The sequence below is a fragment of the Mauremys mutica genome, unplaced genomic scaffold (assembly GCF_020497125.1).
Source record: "Mauremys mutica isolate MM-2020 ecotype Southern unplaced genomic scaffold, ASM2049712v1 Super-Scaffold_100120, whole genome shotgun sequence".
Classification (NCBI taxonomy): Eukaryota; Metazoa; Chordata; order Testudines; family Geoemydidae; genus Mauremys; species Mauremys mutica.
Window position 1 is genome coordinate 82,141 of NW_025423273.1, and position 12,996 is coordinate 95,136.

The window sequence follows — 12,996 nt, forward strand, 5'->3', positions numbered from 1 at the left end:
GGGGAGCCAAACAAAACTGATAAGCGAAATAGCTGACTTAGGTAGATACACGGCCTTCAGTCTAATGAGTTCTGAAAGCTTTCCAACACAGTTTGGACAAGCATAACATAACTTTGGTTTACTCAGGCCTAATACGGAAAGGCTTCATTAGCACTATGATTTTCCAACAACTCCCCCCCTTTGAGAATACTCACCAAACCTTTTGGCTGAGTTTTCTCACACTTTGAGGCCAAAAAGCAATTAAGCTCTAGGGAGCTGGGGTTAATGAGGGGGTATTTATTTCCACACTCATCCTTCCCAAGGACCCAGCAGGGTTTGGTATGTGGGAGCCCACACCCACCCTAACCGGTCCAAAATGCTTGGAAGGAGCACTGTAAATGTTCACACTTCCATTTAGAAAGTGTCCAAGTATGTCTCCATGACCACAGATCAGATGGTACTTCTGATGTGTCTGTAAGGGCAGTGGGCCAAGTCTGGTGCTCAAGATCACTCTGAATGGCCATCAGCTGGTCATTCAGGAAATCCTGAATTTCAAAACATACTAGATCCCACTGCAATGCCTTCCCAGTCTCAGTGATATTCAACACCATCTCTATCAGTAACTTCTGGGTCATAGAACTAAGGGTGGAAATGACATGTAACTCACCAGCTCCAGCCTGTACTTGGGATAGCTGAGCTTTAAAAATAAGGCTAGTGGCCTTTTCTAGTTGGCCCAATTTTTTATCATATTCTCAGCTTTAAAAAAATATTTCAAATGACTGCTATACTATTGGCCCCAGCCCACAAGGATCAGGTCCATTCCCCCTTTTTCCAGAGGAAATAACCCAGGCTCTTTGTTGTGCTAATCTAATGGCAGCCCCTTGTGAGCAATCTGGGTATGTAAAAGTGATCTGAAAACTGGATAAAGGCAATGTCATTTAAAATCCAATTAGGGAGGTCAATACATACTGAAGGATTTATCCAAAACACAGGGCGCAGCCTGTAGAATAAACCCCAAAATCCAATTAATACCACATTCCCAAGCAGGGGTCTCACAAATTTTTCCTGCCAGTGTAGAATTTTTGTTTCTTCACCAGGATCAGTTCTCAATGTCCTTTTTAGTCAGGAATTCCTGGACTTTGGCAATGTCAGTGGAGTGAGTGTTCCTTCTCCTTTCCCGAAACAATTGTAGTTTAGCATTCTACAGGGGAGAGATTATCAGCACATCACCCTGTAATGGTTTTTGATTCTTCTAGAAAAGTTCAAAGGCACAGTAGGTCTGTCAGCGGACAAGGGAGAGGTTCTTAGCACGTCACCTTGTCGTTTTTCCCTGCTGTCCAGAAGGCACAGTGGAGCTAGAAGAAGGAATAGGCTAATCATCAGTAGGAGAGTTCTCCTGATGTGGACGGGTCTTTTTGCAGTGAGAATCATGGGTCCAAGCAGTCAGTCTTTGGCACTTTACAGCGGTGTTGGTAATCAGCAGGACTCAATAAGGGCCTTTCCAGCATGGAGCCAAAGCAGTCTTTCGCTGGTGGACCTATACATTGATCCGGTCTCCAGGTTCCATGGAGTCGCAGGGCTGCTAGGGTTTTCGGGTAGTGCGTCTTTACCTGTGTAAAAAGGAAACCTAACACATTGCATTAGTGTCTTTGCAGATTGTACAGCTGGTTGGGTATATTCAAGCCTCCCTTTTCTGGTTGTTAGCCAAGTTTTAACTGTGAACAGTGTCCTTGAAGGAAGTCAGTGCATCTTTTTTTTTTTTTTTTTTGGACTGAGCTTGCTAATTAAAGTTTTTCTCAGTTAACTCGTTCTTTTTCCTTTTCCTCTTTTTGGCTTCTTTTTTAACCTACAAAGGAAACTTTTACTTTTTACTTATACACCTTTTGTTAACAATGAACACATACACATTGCTGTAATACAGTACATTAGTCTTAGTATTTAATGTATGCCACATATACCCTTTCACGAAAATAACCTTATTACAGAGCTTTGGAACAACAAGCCAGGACAAGCACACCCACTTTGATGAGTTCATTCAATACAACCTCTAGTCCAATAGCTTCTCACCATCCCCAGCCCTCTGGCTAGAAGTTTGAGGTAGCTAGAAGGATGCCATGCACAATATGGGGAGTGGGTTAACTTTTCATGTCTGTGCTTCCAAAGACTGTTAGTATGCAAATTTTAACAACAATTTTCAATTAAAAGATTTGGCCAATGTAGTTTCTTTCTCTTACTTAAGAAAATATATTAGACTTTAATAGATCACATTTTTCTGATGTATCCAAACACTTTGTATTCTAAGTTGAACAAAACAAGTATCTGCATTTCAATCCAACACTTCCACTTGATTTCAAATCAGACCATCCCATGAAAATATTAAACACAACAATTCTGGCCACGAGACAAACACCACAAGACAGAACATAGAACATAAAACATAATTTTTACTCTGCCAGTAAATCATGGTATGTTGTATGCTGTTTAGCTGGCATTAGTTTTCTTTGATTATCTGAAAGACAAAAACAAAGGTCTACCCCTTCTGGGCAGTCAATCATTGCTTAAAATATACAAATACCCTTGTTGATTTCAGGCAAAACAGGGGAATTACCCCATATTTTCTTATATGTGTTTCATAGACAGCCCAGATTTCAATGGCCTCTACCTTATCAGTTAGATAATTTGCATTAATACAGATGCTTTCTGGTTTGCTTTTTACTTTTAACTCCTGCTTTTAAACACTGAAAAAAACATCACCACTTATAGTGCCTTAGAGACTAATAAATTTTCATTTACATAGCACTGTATACATTCTTCAGCTAATTTAACAAAATTGTTTATAGCCAAATGATTGCAATCTAATAATTTCTTTGGCTGAATTTATTTACAAACATTTTAAAGATACCAAAAACTTTTCTTTTTAGCATTTTTACAAAGTTCAACTGCTGTTCCCTCCAGCAACTACAGAGTTAACTCCTCACTCTCCTTTAAATCACTTGCTCTTCCCTTAAATCACTTGCTTATCTCCCTTAAATCACCATTCCAAATATCCTCCTGAGTATTTGAAATCCCCATGCTTATGCTTATACTTACTCCTTCCTTCCACTACACCCTCAAAAGTTTCCAACCTGTTTTCCAAGCTCTCTGTCTGTTGCCTGCCCGCCTGGGCCCGATCCTTTTTTTTCTCTCTCTCTCTCTCTCTCTCTCTGAACCGTCCCTTTCATGGGCTTCTGCCCCCACCCTTCTGGTCTTTTCCCTAAAACATTTTATTCACAAGACTACCCGAGTCCTCCCGTGTGAGGCTCGCCACCTGGGCAAAACACATGGCCCACTGGCGTTTAACTATTTAATTTCCTCTTGTAGCAAACACACTGCTGTTACGGCGTATGCTGAGCACAAATGGTTAAATTTTAACAAGTCCCTAAAGGACTGGTACTTGCTTAGCCAGGGCTTCCTTTTGTAACTGGAAGTCCTGTCTCAAGGCCTGCAACTTGGCCTGGCGCAGGTTTGAGTTGCTGCCTGGTTCATGATCTATGCTCTTAATTGCTCAATTCTAGTTATCAAATACACATTTTTTTTCCTTTTCTCCAACTACTCTATTGCCCAGTCCTGCTACGACTGGGGGTAGATCCTTTCACCTGCCACCCTTCCTGGTCAACCAGGGTGGAGAGAGGAATGCTAAACCCTTCTCCAGTTCTCAGACTTACTGCAGCTGAGAGTGGGCACACCTTTAATTATGCAATCCTTAACATATAACACCAACAATACCAAACAGAACAAACATAAAATAACAAGGGTAAAACAAATAGATGGTGTAAATTCTGCAGGGCTCCCCCATTTTCTATTGCTCACCAAACTGTGACAAATTTCTGTTACCAATTTATCCCTCATGTCAGGTGATCAGACTGACACTGCAGGACGTTGTGGGAGGATAGAGAAAACACACCATATAACCAAATTTTAAAGCTTCATTACAAATAATAAAACAACAATGGAGAGTGTTGGGAACGCTTCCACATCACTCATAAAAAAATATGAATGCCCCATACTTACACATATCCAGACTGGCCACGTCTGTATATAACATTCAGAAAAGGGGAATAGGTGGACGGGAGATTATCCTGTATACAGCTTGTTCAGAATTTCCAACATGCTTCCGCTCTTGGGAAGGCTGTTCTTTTACACCCTGGAATCTCCTGCGGTGTCTCTTTCAGAGATTCCAGTCCAGATCAGCTACCTGTGGCTTCTCCAGTGTCACCAAGCCACACCAGCACCGGCATCCGTCACAAAGTCAGACTGTTGGATCTCACCGAACAGTTAAGCTTTGCAAATGTAATCTCAGTTCTGTAACTTGTACTGCCTTTGGTTTGCCTGTCTCTATTTTTCCACAGCCAGCTGGGGCTGAAAGCAGTTTTTCTTTATACTTAGCATAGTCCGCATTGATTTTGACCTTGTACATAGAGCAGCTTTCCCTTTATCTCTGGGACAAGCTGAATTTCAAATTAACCCGTTCCTAGACAAATTACTCCTACTATGTCAGAGGCTTTTCTTTGGTGATTAAAAGCTCCTCTGAGATATAATCTTATTTAGATTGAAGATACCTTCTAATGGGCATTGTTTAGATGGATCTTCACGCGTGTGAAGATTCCAATTCTCTAAATACCTGCAGGTTTTAGGACCATAATGTACGTACATATAATATGCTGGGGTACCCTTAGGGGGTGAGGTGGAATGTTTAAACTGTCCCTTACCCATTTTCTACTTACACACGCAGAGAGGGTGCCCTGTCCGCGCTAGCGGCTCATAAACTAAGGATCTCTCCCTACAGGGCATTCACACAGGAGAGACTAACGAGGAAGACCACGACTCTCCTACACCTCCCTTCAGCAAAGAGCGTCGGCTAGTCTCTGGGAGATGGTGCCGCTTACTCTGATTGCGTCCAGTGAGATGATCAGACTGTCAGTAGCCCACACAGAAAGGAAAGGGGGGGGAGAGAAGATGGGTTCACACACTCCTAGACCCGGTTATCACAGTTTCGGCTTCCAGTACATCAATATAACGAAAAACAAAAGTACCCCTACCAGGAATAAAAACAACAGCGTAGTAGTCACATTCCCATAGTCGTTCGGCACAGCCCCCGAACTAATGGAGTTAACAGAATTATTCATTAGCCGTGGCTGTACCTAGGTATCTTAACCAAAAACCTGTTAGGAGCCTAAGGTCCAACCCACACTTCGGGGGCGTTAATCCTCAAAACCCAGGAGGTAACGCACTTACCACGCCCGGAGTGGCCGCGTCCGGCAGGTGGACTCCCCTCTTCTGGTACCGTCTTGTCTCCGTGTCGGTTGGAGTTCTCTATAGAGGGGGCCCAGCCATCCCGGTCGATTGCGGCGACTCGGAGCTCGAGCAAACCAACAGCCCGAGGTGGCCACTCTCCAGAGTCGTCCTCGACCGCCGGTCAGCGCCCCCTACAGGGAGAGAAGTCCCATCTGGGTCGCCATTTGTTAGCCAAAAGGGCTCGTTTCCCCCTGGAGCTTACCTAATTACACCAAGGAGGCATGGAGACAGGAAGACGAGTACCACACCCTTTATTGATCGGTCAGCTGAGCGGGTGCTCTGATCGGCTAGTGCCAGAAGAGAGACACACCTTACATGGCCAGATGGGACTACCTTTATACCCAGTAACAAACAACTTAGCCTACGTTCGTTTACGTCATTTGGTTGACCTGTAGAACCTGTATATGTATCTGTTAGGGGATAATTGGGTACGCAGGATACATATATCATTTTGTGGGGGACACAAGATACATACAGCTGTTGAGGATACATTTGTCATTCTGAAGGGCACAGCTGTTGAGGATACATTTATTACGATAAGGGGGAGACAGGATACATCTATTGACCCTTTGTACTAAATACTTTGGAGACTTACATGGGAACACAGCTGCATACTTTTGGGGAGCCAACATATACTTGGGGAGCCAAACAAAACTGATAAGCGAAATAGCTGACTTAGGTAGATACACGGCCTTCAGTCTAATGAGTTCTGTAAGCTTTCCAACACAGTTTGGACAAGCATAACATAACTTTGGTTTACTCAGGCCTAATACGGAAAGGCTTCATTAGCACTATGATTTTCCAACAGCATCTCTCTGTGAGGTCACCACCTCCCCACCACCTTTGACCAATAGCCTGAGGTCCTGCAAAAGCCCTTTGTGATGTCACTGCCACACCCCTCCCTTGCTGTGCTAATGTCCTGCCCCTGGCCAGGCACTTTGGTGGTTTGAGCTACTTCCTGTGGATCACCCCACTCAAGGAGTGTTCATTCTAGGAAGCAAGCCGGCTAGACAGTAAAACATCAGACGCTGCTCCCAATGCGCCACTCAGTTTTTCAGAAATTAGTCAACTTGATGGCCAGAAGAGATCATTAGAGCATCTAATCTGACCCCCTGCATATCACAGGCCTCCTGTATGACACAATAGCTTCTTTTGGGGAAAACACATTCCAGAATTCTCCGGTTCTCCATATGAACCCAACAACCAGCGCACACAGGTCCAGAAGTGGGCAATCTCTCCAATGGTCACTAGATGGCGATGCAGCCTGGCTCTTTCCCATTCATGCGATGATCCGACCTTTTGGTTAACCAAGCTGGCCCTGGTCCCAATTCGATGGGATAAAGGGGGTTCCGCTCTCTTTGTGAGCGATCGTTTGATGCAGGGGATCTTCTGCTGGTGTTATTCCTTGTGGAAAAGTACAAATTGCAAAACTGATGGGAGGGGCCTTCTGAGGTGGTAGGGAGGGGTCACGCTGTTACCTGCAATGTACACAGGCCCCGCAGCAGGGACGCACCTCGGAATGTGCATAGGAACAGGTTAAAAGTGCATCACAACAGTGAAGCCGTTGTCAAGATGCTATTCTGTGCGGAGGACTGTAAGACAGCCCCTGTTCCTGATCTGAGGCCTGAATTGATTTCAATGGGAATTAGGAACTGAAATCCCTTTAAAAAATCTGGCCCTAAGTGTTTTGCTCAAGGTCGCAAAGGAAGTCTGCAGTGAAGGCAGAACTTAAACTCAGACGCCTCAAGTCTTAGTCGAGTGCGATAACCTCTGGACCATCCTTCCTTTCTCCTGTGTCTGTCTAATGACGTGCTTCTGTCTATCTAACCCCAGACATAACCATGTCTCTCTATCTAGCCCCATAGAAAAATAATCGGTCTGTCTAGTGTCTACCTGTCTACCTACTTTTACATAACTAAGCCAGGAGCTAGGCTATTTATAAGAAGTAAATAAAAACTACAAACTAGAAATGAACTCTGATTACGTTCAAGAACCAGCATTCTTGTTGAAATCAGTAAGATTATGTTCACACTGGTTCACTGTATATTAACTGAGGAGATATGAATGAAGAGCAAAGTTAAGCAGCGGGAGCTCTATTAAAACTATGGGTGAAACCCTCATGCCTGCTCTGGCTTCTTGCACAGCCTAAAACTGGAGTTCTGCAGTGGGGAAGCATAATAATAATAATTCTCTGCTACATTCAAGAGCCCTTTAATACCCAATATGTTCTCTCCATTAAGGCACTTCAACACTTCAATGAAGTTATCTTTCAATCTTCTTTTGATAAGTTAAACAGGTTGAGATCTTTCAATAGCTCACTAGAAGGCATTTTTCTCCAGCCCTCAGAACATTTGGTGGCTCTTTGCTGCCCCAGCTCCAATTTCACAACATCTTTTTCAAACGAGGACACCAAAACTGGAGGCTGTATTCCATTATCAGGCTCACTGATGCCGTGTTACCTCCTGTGATGTTATTGACATAAACTGTAACTGTATAGATCACCGTTGCGACCACTATTCTAGATTTGCAGCCAATATTGCATAAAGGTCGTCGTGTAAGGGGTCTATGGAGAGGTTATGATTGGCTGATTAGAATTATGCTATCTGTTTATGTGTATCATTTTTGTCGTTGATGTTATGAATATTGGCTTTATACTGTCTGTATTTCAAACTTGTGTTATGCTTCCAGGGAACACCCCAGACAAGTTGGTGTCAGTTCTGCCTAGCCTGCTTGATGGCCCACTAAGGAGTCTGCTCAGTGTCCCATTTGCAGTTTCGCCCACTTCAGCCACCTGTAGGGTTTGAAGCAGCAGAACAATGTCTGCTACCAAGCACTGAGCAACACAGCGAGTGGTGGCGCTACGAATCGTGGGGTACATGTCCAGTGAGCTGTACTGCTTGCCACAGCCAGATACAGCACAAGTGAAGCTGCAGGGAGTGATGGTACAGGCAGGGCCGGCTTTAGGAAGTGCGGGGCCCAATTCGAACAGTTTTGACGGGGTCCTAGCAGGGATGACTAAAAAGTTTTGCAATTTGTACTTTTCCACAAGGAATAACACCAGCAGAAGATCCCCTGCATCAAACGATCGCTCACAAGGAGAGCGGAACCCCCTTTATCCCATCGAATTGGGACCAGGGCCAGATTGGTTAACCAAAAGGTCGGATCATCGCATGAATGGGAAAGTGCCAGGCTGCATCGCCATCTAGTGACCATAGGAGAGATTGCCCACTTCTGGACCTGTGTGCGCTGGTTGTTGGGTTCATATGGAGAACCGGAGAATTCTGGAATGTGTTTTCCCCAAAAGAAGCTATCGTGTCATACAGGAGGCCTGTGATATGCAGGGGGTCAGATTAGATGCTCTAATGATCTCTTCTGGCCATCAAGTTGACTAATTTCTGAAAAACTGAGTGGCGCATTGGGAGCAGCGTCTGATGTTTTACTGTCTAGCCGGCTTGCTTCCTAGAATGAACACTCCTTGAGTGGGGTGATCCACAGGAAGTAGCACAAACCTCCAAAGTGCCTGGCCAGGGGCAGGACATTAGCACAGCAAGGGAGGGGTGTGGCAGTGACATCACAAAGGCCTTTTGCAGGACCTCAGGCTATTGGTCAAAGGTGGTGGGGAGGTGGTGACCTCACAGAGAGATGCTGACATCAGCCAGGCAGGACAGGGGCGAGGGGCCAGGGAAACCTCAGAGACTCCCGTGGCTTTGCTTCAGCAAGTCTCCTTCTCGTGGTGTTGCTTTGAGGACTAAGAGAGTATTTGGGTTCACGTACGGGAGCGCCAGGAGGAACCTCTTTCGAGTTTTCTCCTTCCTTTTAGTGATTTTACTAGAAAAAGGATGTCCCTGTTTAGAAGGTAAGAGCCTCCTCGAGGTTTGAAAACTGTTCAGTCTGATCCATCTGGTGACAGTTGAATTCTAGGCAAGGAAAACAAGAGCTTAAGGAGGCAGAATTTTATTCCGCACCTGAGATTTTGTCCCTTAGAATCACTGGGGACATTAGGGTTTGTCCTTTTTGTTTCACCTTTTCCTCCCTCCCTCCCTCCTTCCTTTCTCGTCGTCTCTTGCTTCGTTTGTCCTTTCTCCTGTTCCCCTCCCAACACCAGGAGAGTGGTGTGTGTGTGTGTGTGTGTGTGTGTGTGTGTTAGTTTGCAGGGACTGGTAGTGGGCAGTGTGCTCTGAGAATAGCCGAGCCTTTGATCACAGCAGAGCCCTGATTATGGGGCCTATAAAGGCAGACGAGGAGTCAGCCAGCAGGACAGGAGTCCAGGAGTCACAAACATAGGTGGGCACAGGGGAGTTTGAGTGGGAGTTTGTCAGGGGAGTGTGGGGAAGGGAGTATGTGGTGTTCTGGTTTTGTTTTGTGTGTGTGTGTTTTCCCTTTTTCTCCTTGACAGGCATTTAGGTGGGAGGCTGTGACAGCTACAGAGGCAGCAGTGGTAGAGACCCCAGGAAGGGAAGCGACAATGAAGCTGATTGGATGTGGAAGCTGTGGAATGTACCTTATCCTGAAACAGGTACCTGAAAAGAGCTTCATTTGTATGAAGTGCCACCTGATAAGGCTGATGGAAGGTCCAAGGTTCGGAGATGCAGGTGGTTGAGGTTTGAAGGGGATTTGAGCAGATGGCTGGGGGGAAGGAGAGAGGAGGCTGAAGGGAAAAGTGAAGACTCGCAGATACAAGCCGGACTGGAGAACTCTGAGGGGAGGCTGCTGGGTGAGGAAAGTGGCCCGTGGAAGCATGTGACTATGAGAACCAGGTGGAGGACAAGATCTGTGGATGAGGGGAAAGCAGTGGACATGTTATTCCTTGACTTTAGCAAAGCTTTTGATACAGTCTCCCACAGTATTCTTGCCAGCAAGTTAAAGAAGTATGGGCTGGAAGAATGGACTATAAGGTGGCTAGAAAGCTGGCTAGATTGTCGGGCTCAACACGTGGTGATCAATGGCTCCATGTCTAGTTGACAGCTGGTATCAAGCGGAGTGCCCCAGGGGTCGGTCCTGGGGCCGGTTTTGTTCAATCTGTTCATTAATGATCTGGAGGATGGCGTGGATTGCACCCTCAGCAAGTTTGAAGATGACACTAAACTAGGAGGAGTGGTATATACACTGGAGGGTAGGGGTAGGATACAGACTGACCTAGACAAATAGGAGGATTGGGCCAAAAGAAATCTGATGAGCTTCAACAAGGACAAGTGCAGAGTCCTGCACTTAGGACAGAATAATGCCATGCATTGATAGAGACTAGGGACCGAATGGCTAGACAGCAGTTGTGCAGAAAAGCACCTAGGGGTTAGAGTAGACAAGAAGCTGGATCTTAGTCAACAGTGTGAACCTTGTTGCCAAGGCTAATGGCATTTTGGGCTGTATAAGCAGGGGCATTGCCAGCAGATCGAGGGACGTGAACAAATTGGAAAGAGTCCAGCGGAGGGCAAGAAAAATGATTAGGGGGCTGGAGCACATGACTTATGAGGAGAGTCTGAGGGAACTGGGATTGTTTAGTCTGCAGAAGAGAAGAATGAGGGGGGATTTGATAGCTGCTTTCAACTACCTGAAAGGGGGTTCCAAAGAGGATGGATCTAGACTGTTCTCAGTGGTAGCAGATGACAGAAAAAGGAGCAATGGTCTCAAGTTTCAGTGGGGGAGGTTTAGGTTGGATATTAGGAAAAACTATTTCACTAGGAGGATGGTGAAGCACTGGAATGGGTTACCTAGGGAGGTGGTGGAATCTCCATCCTTAGAGGTTTTTAAGGCCCAGCTTGACAAAGCCCTGGCTGGGATGATTTAATTGGGGTTGGTCCTACCTGAGCAGGGGGTTGGACTAGAAACCTAATGAGGAGTCTTCCAACCCTAATCTTCTATGATTCTAAGTAGAAATTACCACATCCAATGTAGAAGTCAAACTCAAGCAGCTTAATGGGACTAAATCAGGGGGCCCAGATAATCTTCATCCAAGAATATGAAAGGAACTTGCATATGAAATTGCAAGCCCAATAGCATGGAAAGGAAGGATGGTCCAGAGGTTATCGCACTCGACTAAGACTTGAGGGGTCTGAGTTTAAGTTCTGCTTTTGCGACCTTGAGCAAATCACTTAGGGCCAGATTTTTTAAAGGGATTTCAGTTCCTAATTCCCATTGAAATCAATTCAGGCCTCAGATCAGGAACAGGGGCTGTCTTACAGTCCTCTGCACAGAATAGCATCTTGACAACGGCTTCACTGTTGTGATGCACTTTTAACCTGTTTCTATGCACATTCCGAGGTGCGTCCCTGCTGCGGGGCCTGTGTACATTGCAGGTAACAGCGTGACCCCTCCCTACCACCTCAGAAGGCCCCTCCCATCAGTTTTGCAATTTGTACTTTTCCACAAGGAATAACACCAGCAGAAGATCCCCTGCATCAAACGATCGCTCACAAGGAGAGCGGAACCCCCTTTATCCCATCGAATTGGGACCAGGGCCAGATTGGTTAATCAAAAGGTCGGATCATCGCATGAATGGGAAAGTGCCAGGCTGCATCGCCATCTAGTGACCATAGGAGAGATTGCCCACTTCTGGACCTGTGTGCGCTGGTTGTTGGGTTCATATGGAGAACCGGAGAATTCTGGAATGTGTTTGCCCCAAAAGAAGCTATCGTGTCATACAGGAGGCCTGTGATATGCAGGGGGTCAGATTAGATGCTCTAATGATCTCTTCTGGCCATCAAGTTGACTAATTTCTGAAAAACTGAGTGGCGCATTGGGAGCAGCGTCTGATGTTTTACTGTCTAGCCGGCTTGCTTCCTAGAATGAACACTCCTTGAGTGGGGTGATCCCCAGGAAGTAGCACAAACCTCCAAAGTGCCTGGCCAGGGGCAGGACATTAGCACAGCAAGGGAGGGGTGTGGCAGTGACCTCACAAAGGCCTTTTGCAGGACCTCAGGCTATTGGTCAAAGGTGGTGGGGAGGTGGTGACCTCACAGAGAGATGCTGACATCAGCCAGGCAGGACAGGGGCGAGGGGCCAGGGAAACCTCAGAGACTCCCGTGGCTTTGCTTCAGCAAGTCTCCTTCTCGAGGTGTTGCTTTGAGGACTAAGAGAGTATTCGGGTTCACGTATGGGAGCGCCAGGAGGAACCTCTTTCGAGTTTTCTCCTTCCTTTTAGTGATTTTACTAGAAAAAGGATGTCCCTGTTTAGAAGGTAAGAGCCTCCTCGAGGTTTGAAACCTGTTCAGTCTGATCCATCTGGTGACAGTTGAATTCTAGGCAAGGAAAACACGAGCTTAAGGAGGCAGAATTTTATTCCGCACCTGAGATTTTGTCCCTTAGAATCACTGGGGACATTAGGGTTTGTCCTTTTTGTTTCACCTTTTCCTCCCTCCCTCCCTCCCTCCTTTCTCGTCGTCTCTTGCTTCGTTTGTCCTTTCTCCTGTTCCCCTCCCAACACCAGGAGAGTGGTGTGTGTGTGTGTGTGTGTGTGTGTGTGTGTGTGTGTGTTGTGTGTGTTAGTTTGCAGGGACTGGTAGTGGGCAGTGTGCTCTGAGAATAGCCGAGCCTTTGATCACAGCAGAGCCCTGATTATGGGGCCTATAAAGGCAGACGAGGAGTCAGCCAGCAGGACAGGAGTCCAGGAGTCACAAACATAGGTGGGCACAGGGGAGTTTGAGTGGGAGTATGTCAGGGGAGTGTGGGGAAGGGAGTATGTGGTGT